The sequence below is a fragment of the Triticum dicoccoides genome, chromosome 2A, assembly GCF_002162155.2.
Source record: "Triticum dicoccoides isolate Atlit2015 ecotype Zavitan chromosome 2A, WEW_v2.0, whole genome shotgun sequence".
Classification (NCBI taxonomy): Eukaryota; Viridiplantae; Streptophyta; class Magnoliopsida; order Poales; family Poaceae; genus Triticum; species Triticum dicoccoides.
In genome coordinates, this window is record NC_041382.1 from 608,252,284 (window position 1) to 608,259,531 (window position 7,248).

At 43.8% G+C, this 7,248-nt stretch overlaps 1 pseudogene; it reads right to left on the bottom strand.

Moving 5' to 3' along the window:
- Nucleotides 1-2,351: 2,351 nt before the first annotated feature.
- LOC119359673 lies at nt 2,352-6,662 on the bottom strand (annotated as a pseudogene).
- Nucleotides 6,663-7,248: the final 586 nt, after the last annotated feature.

Sequence of the window (7,248 nt, forward strand, 5' to 3'; positions counted from 1 at the left end):
CCCCACACCAGGAGGCCTGACGACCAGAGGATAGAGCTGGGCCGGCCCAGGCCCAGCGGCTCCCAGCAGGCCCAAGGAAGGGGCGGTCGGCGCCAACCCTAGCGCGTCAGCCACCTCAGCCACCCGTTCCGCCGCCGCCGCCATCGACGCCGTCGAGGGGAGGACAGGGAGGGCAGGCCACTCCTCGGGCGTCACCGGAGCCACCGCGGGCCCAGAACGCCGGGGAGACACCGGGGGAGGGGCCAGACGAGTCCCCCACGCGCCCAAATCCGCTTGCGCCTCTGGCCTCCAGCAGCGCACCGCCGTCGCCCGCGAACCGCCTCCGCCCGGCGCAAAACGATGTCGCCGGTCACCCCGACCAGCCCCGCCAAGAGTCGCCGCCAGCACAAAATCACCCAACGTCGCCCCCGTCGGAGGAGGAGCCAGCCGCGGTGAGGTAAGCTCATCCTCCTCGTCGGACGCATCCTCCGCCAAAGCCTAGAACCGGCCACTGCAGCCTGCACGACCTGCCCCAGGGGAGCGCGCCGGGGCAGGGGACGCCGGGGCGCCACAGGGACCCCGCCGCACCAGCACCCACTCCGTCGCCGTGACAGCACCGCCGGGGGGAGCGGGATCGCCGCCCGCGTCGCCCCGAGTCGCCTCCAACGGCTCGCGCGTTTCAAAACCCATCCGTCCTCGGTGGTTGAAATTCACAGGTCGGGCTATATACTCGGGGCATACGGCTAGATGGGTCGGCCCAGTTGGGAGCTGCCTGTGGGTTCTGAGCAAGTGGCAAATAGGAGCTCCCGTAAAAATAATTAAAAATATATGAACGATCCTCCATTGAGGTCTATTGGCACGAAAAATAGCATCTCATTATTTCTTTACCTCTAAAAGATCCAGCTGGATATGTGTGTGTGTCACTCATCATATCAATCCATCCAATCTGTATTTAACGAGTGCGAGGAAAATTGTGTTATAGCAAAAACACCTTGCCACTCTGCTCCATATCTTTATCTCTACTAATACGTAGTACTAATCTCTTCTCTATCTCTAGTTAATATTTAAATAAAATAAGCAGCGTTCTTTTTCCTGTCAAGCAAAACTTTTCGTCAACCGGCCTCCCCTCCCATCACATCCCTTCATAGTTTTTTTATTCGGTCATTTTTTTCGTTACATCATATCTGAGCGCACCTTCCCAATATGCCGCTCAATCACATTAATTTACTTATCTTATGCAGCACTACATCAACTCCACCTTAATTAACTTACTTTTTGCAAAATGTGAAATTAGGCCACTCAATTCCACACCATATTTGACCGCACATTCCTGTACGCAATTCATTTAATTTACTTATCATGCATGATCCAAGCTACCAAATTACAATGGTGCCAAAATCAAAATACTAATCCATGGTGATTCCCGTCTGCCGCATGCCATATAAGGTGGAATTACATCCACTTCTACCTTAATCAATGAAAAATAGCTGCTATTAGCGAGACATTGCACACACAATTATTTAGCAAGACATTGCTCAGAACGCTATAGCTTGCTATTAACGACATTATAACGAGAGGGCGTTTTGGAGCTCGGCCTCCATGGAGGCCGAATTTTTTGAAAAATTCAAAATTCACACTTTTCAGTTTCAAAAAAATCTAAAAAAATCATACAAGTAAACAAGGATGTTATGAGTATGTATGTAAAATTTGAGGATGAAATACCCTAAAATGCGATCTATGCAAAAAAGACAAATTCATGGACTTTGAGAATGAATAGTGCATCTACTAAAAAGGCTCAGATTTGTTCTTTTTGTGTAGCACTCATTTTAAAGTGTTTCGTCCTGAAAAATTACACACATATGCTTTATGTCTCTAAGTATGTGTGGATTTTTTTTCAAAATTTTTTGAAACGTGAAAATTTGAATTTTGATCAAGTCAAACTCGGGCTCCATGGAGCCCGAGCTCTAAAGAGCATTTTCGCATTATAACACGCTATTTTTTTCACTGACCTTAGCATATACCTAGCATTTATACATTAAAAAAATACAGCTCCCGTGACAACACATGGGCACATACCTAGTTTCCATAAAACTCCTCAGCCTAATGACCAGACCAATCCCTCCCCACGTCATCAAAACAAATAGGAGGGATAAACATTGCGTGACCCTAACATATTTTTGGTGATATTTTTGCAAAAAAAACATATTTTGGGTGATATATACCAAAACTAGGATGATTTTTTTTTTATAAACTTCAACTAGGATGATTTTCTAGTTTGTGTACATGTATCAGCCTACTTTTTATCCGTTGGAGCAAACAGTCACTTTGCTATTAGAAGAAGAAAATTAAAATAAATCTGTTTTGACAACAGAAAAAGGATGTTTGATCCATCTTAATAGGCTGAAGAGACAATCAGTCAATTGGCCATAACAACTAACAATTGTTCTTCTATATAGAGAGTGAAGTACTGATTAGTGTTCCAGCGCAAAAAGAAACACTAATTAATGTTATTGTTAGTTCATCAGGATGAACCAAAAACAGAGAAAAAACAGCTGAACATATACCCCTGTTGTCAGAAGAAGAATAAGAAACTCTCTCTGAAGACATTTCAGAATGAATGCAAACGCTGGAAAAAAAAAATCAGTGTAGAGGCTTGGCAAGAGCCTTATTGCGGCCGTGATTTGTGTGATCTTCCTCCTGCATAGTACATCTACACAGTGTTGAAGTATTCTCTTTGTGTCTGAGGTTTGTATGTTGAAGTCATTGCCGAGAGCATCTCAAGTAGACTATTACCCCGACGCCGGCAACAGCAGCTGCACTGGCTAGCATCTCCTCGACATCGAAGTATCTACAGACGACATCTGTGTGGACTCTGCGCCGGTCCCTGCAGCGTCGTCCATGTGCAGCCTAAGAACCTGAAACAGCAAAACGAAACACCAAAAAAGACTGAACCTCGAAGTAAATTACTGAACCTAAGTTGCAATAACAAGAAGAAGAACGAAGAAACTAAAAATGATCGGTTGCGCTTTGGTTGCGGCATAACTAGCGAGGATGCAGACGACACGCGAATCAATCAAGTTGCTGACCTAGAAAAAGAAGAGAAAAACTGACCTTCCATCCAGCTGATCTGGCATGCTCAATCGCTGCAACGAGATCACCATCGGTAGCCAGAAGAACTCTGTCACCTTCATCATCATCATACTGTTCAAAACAAATATTTTTTTTTAGAAATGGAGGAGGACCCCCGACCTCTGCATCTGGACGATGCATGCAGCCACTACTGTTCAAAACAATTGTAAGTGAGATGTGAATACAGAGGGCCACAAGTCCTACTTTTAAAAAATCCCATCTACAAGCTTTTGCTTGCCCTAATTGCTCACTTGGAGGAAAAGGAACACAGTACTGCATAAGCAAAGCTCAATGTTAAAGCCCAACCTCTTACCAGAAGATTTACATTTGCCTTCTTGTTTTCTGTTCCTAATATGTATGCAATAGCAGACACAAGCTCATCTAAGCTTTCTGAAACTGCAGAAAGAAGAAGTGTTATCAGATATTAAGGCAGACAAACACAAATTCATACTACACTACTACTTTAGTAAACCACAATGAGGAAAGTAAGATGAGAAATGCACACACCGCAACTGAATCTGTGCATCCGCCCTTTTTATCTTCAATTTTGAAAGAGAATGCATTGCCAACATGAGGGGGTGTTTGCTTCCCTTCAGCACTCTCTGAGGCTGCCGTACGAAATTCGTCACTGCACTATATAACAAAAGACTGATCAAGCCATCTTCAGGAATGTAAGAGTATATGCAAGTCGAAGAAGAACAAACCTATGCCAGTCATTCTCCTCTGAAGGATGCAAGGCAAGTGCTGAATCCCAAAACTTCTGAACCATGGTATTTGCCACATCGTTTGGTCCAGAGGCTCCCTCGACCTAACGAGTACACAAAACTTGTTATGATTATATGGTGATGAGAAATAAAGATAACGTATTTGTATGGTGTCCGCCAAAAAAACGTATTGTATGGTATAGTTTTATGAAAATAATCATAGCTAACAGAATATTTAATTCATTTAATGTATAATATTTGTGACTGAATCATTTTAATGCAACAAAAATAGAATTCATGTGTCAGGGGACTTCCCTTCAGAATGAAACCTTCACCTCCCAAGAGAGTTCTGTTCTTTTTCTTTAACATGAGGAAATAATGAAATGTGCAGTAACATCATAATAATCCATTCTTACCATGGAGATGGCTGTTTGGGTTAACTGTAGAGCGTCCAAACAGGAGACAATCTGTCCTCCTATTCAAAGATTTAGCTTAGATATGTGCATAGAAATGAACATCTCTCTGATGTTAGAATTCAGTACTTGCTTTTGTCCGCAACAAGAATATGACGAGATTTTCTATCTTGCATTGATTGTAGAGCCTCGAGGATTGATGTGTCCAATGTAGCACAATCAGGACTTGCAGTCATGACCTTCGGAAAGTTAACATCGCTTTAGGAATAAAATCTTGATTGCTTAAAATGTGGATGCTTCAGTTTTTTTCCATACCTTTTCTACTAGAGTCACCTCTGGGGACAGATTTTGTGCCACTACTCGCAAAACCAAATCCTTGGAACTGCAGTGTGCTCAGCATCTTGGTGATAGTACTTAACAAATAAATGAGATGGGAAACTTTAAAACAACGCGAATTTTGCTAAGAACATACGTGAGAATGCCTTGCAGCATGTTCCCTGTCATGACAACCACTGAGTTAACTCGGTACTCTCTCATCTTTTTGGCAGCTACAATTACCAGATCTGAAGGAGATACCGATGCAACACTACAAAGGATAATCGATAGCAGTATTCAGTCGTAACAAACGAAATCACGTCATACATTTTTGTGGCAGTAGAAATTTGACCTGCTATTTTCAGTTATGATAGTTGATAAGGAAGGCTTGAACATGTGGTCTCGAAGATTTTCTATTAACGTGTGCGGACCTGAAGTAAGGACCCAAAATATGACATCAGCTAGTTAATCAAAGAGACCTGAATGAAATGCATCATTGGTGATCATGAAAATTGAAATAAGTATTCTTGTAAAAAAAGTAGTCAATTTAATCATATTAAAAGAAACTGAAAAAGCAACCTGCAAATTCATTTCCCCACTGCCGTTCGACCCTTTCCATAGCAGCGGCAATAGCACTACCTTGTTCTGCTGCCTTTTCCATTGTAGAAATCGCATCATAGAGGAACTTGGTAATATCCAACATGGCAATGACCTCACCATGCTCCACTACAGGAAGATGCCGAAATTTGCCTGTATATGAATTCATATGACATGAAAGAAACCATGAAGATAAGATAGAAGAGGTCAGTAAGAATGACAACAAAATCCCAGCATAAAACACGACAGAAATTTCTTAAGAGAACATTCTTGTACTTTCAGGCACACTATTCCTCTTGCAGTTCTTGCCTCTGGCTATTAGCTAGGATGTAATAAAATTGCTCCGAGTTACACTATTCCTCAATTCAAGATGACTCTCAGTTCCAGATTATTTGTTTTCTCACATATATTTTTAGAAAGGAGGCCTATGTAGGTTTTATATTCGGCCACGACTTCAGTTACTGACAAAATACATGGCTATGATTATGACTGAAGGCGAAACTGGCAACAAATACTGCTAATTGTGGTACTGAAGAAAAACAACAAGCAGACCTTGGACCATCTTCTGCAGTGCCTCGGTGGCCGACGAGTTGGACATGACAAAAACTGGGTTCCGCGTCATCACCTTGGACACACTCGTCGTGTTGGGAATTAGACCCTCGGCTATCACTCGACCCGATATGTCCTACAGAAAAACACAGCAAATCCCCCATGAAAACTTTGTCTCAACCACTACTGATTCCATACAAAACCTGATGCTCATCATTAACCCATGAAATTCCTTCATAACCCCCCACCCCAAAAAAAATTTAACTGTTTTCTGTTTTCTATATACTTATATCTATTTTTTCAAACAAATCCTCCTTTTCAGTTTGTTGTAAATACTACTAACTTTTAATTGCAGACTACTTACATATTCAATCTTTGCAGCCCCAAGAAGTTTAAAGTTGATATTCTCTGTTTCCACTTTTCAGCGATTCAGATTCCTTGTGATGAGTTTCTCACCTCGGCCGTGACGATGCCGGAGAGCACCCCTTTGGCGTCGGTGAGCAGCGCGGCGTCGGCGCGCCTGGCGGCCATCCTCCTGCACGCCTCGGACACTGCGGTGGCCTCCGGGAGAGTCAGCGCCTTGGTCAGCCTGAGCTGCTTCACCGTCCTCTCCTCCAGCGACCTACGCATCAATCGCAGCCATATAAATCCTCAGAATCAAGCGGCAGGGAACGAAAAGACGATCGGCGGAGAGCGTACGGTGGCGGGCGACTTGGGCTTGCAGGAGGCGGCGGCGGCTGGATTCCCATTGGCGGGGGCAGGGGGCTTGCTGCGGAGGAAGGCGGCCTGGTGGCGGCGAGGCTGCGGCGCGGCCATCGGCATCCGGCGGTGGTGGCGGCGGCGGCGATCGCGGGTGTGGTTTGAAATGGCGTTGAAGGCAAGGATGACAGAGTCAGAGAAGAGAGCAGAACGGAAAAACAGAGTCGTCGCGAGCAGCACGTCAGTGAGTCGTACCGCCGAGTTCCCATGGGCTGCGCGCAAGGGTCGTTGGGTTCGTCCGTCCGGATACTCTGCGGGTGGAGTGGAGGACACCTGCCTCTGCCTGCCCACCATATCTGCTGGTGTGCCCGTGCATCTGGTGTGGAGTACACGGGTACATAAGTATGTACACGGACACATGTTTTAGCACGCGAATGCCCTCCTTGCTGCTTCCTCGGTTTCAAAATATTTCAAGTTTTGGGTTTATCCTAAATGAAAATTATTTAAGTTTGAAAAAGTCTATAGAAAGATGTCTGCACCATCATTCACAACGTCAAATTAGTGTCATTAGATTCATCATTATAGCTATATATATATATATATATATATATATATATATATATATATATATATATATATATATATATATATATTTGATGCCGTGGATATTAGTCATTTTTTCTATAAACTTGATCAAATTTTAAAAAGTTCGACAAACTTAGAACTTCAGATGTTTTGAAACGGAGCAAGTGTTTTTTTTTTCATGGAAAGGAGAGGCAAGGGCGACAAACAAACATGAAGAGTGAATGCGGAAGGAGCTAAGGAGTTGATCGCCGGGACATGACCAACCCAATTAAGGGCAT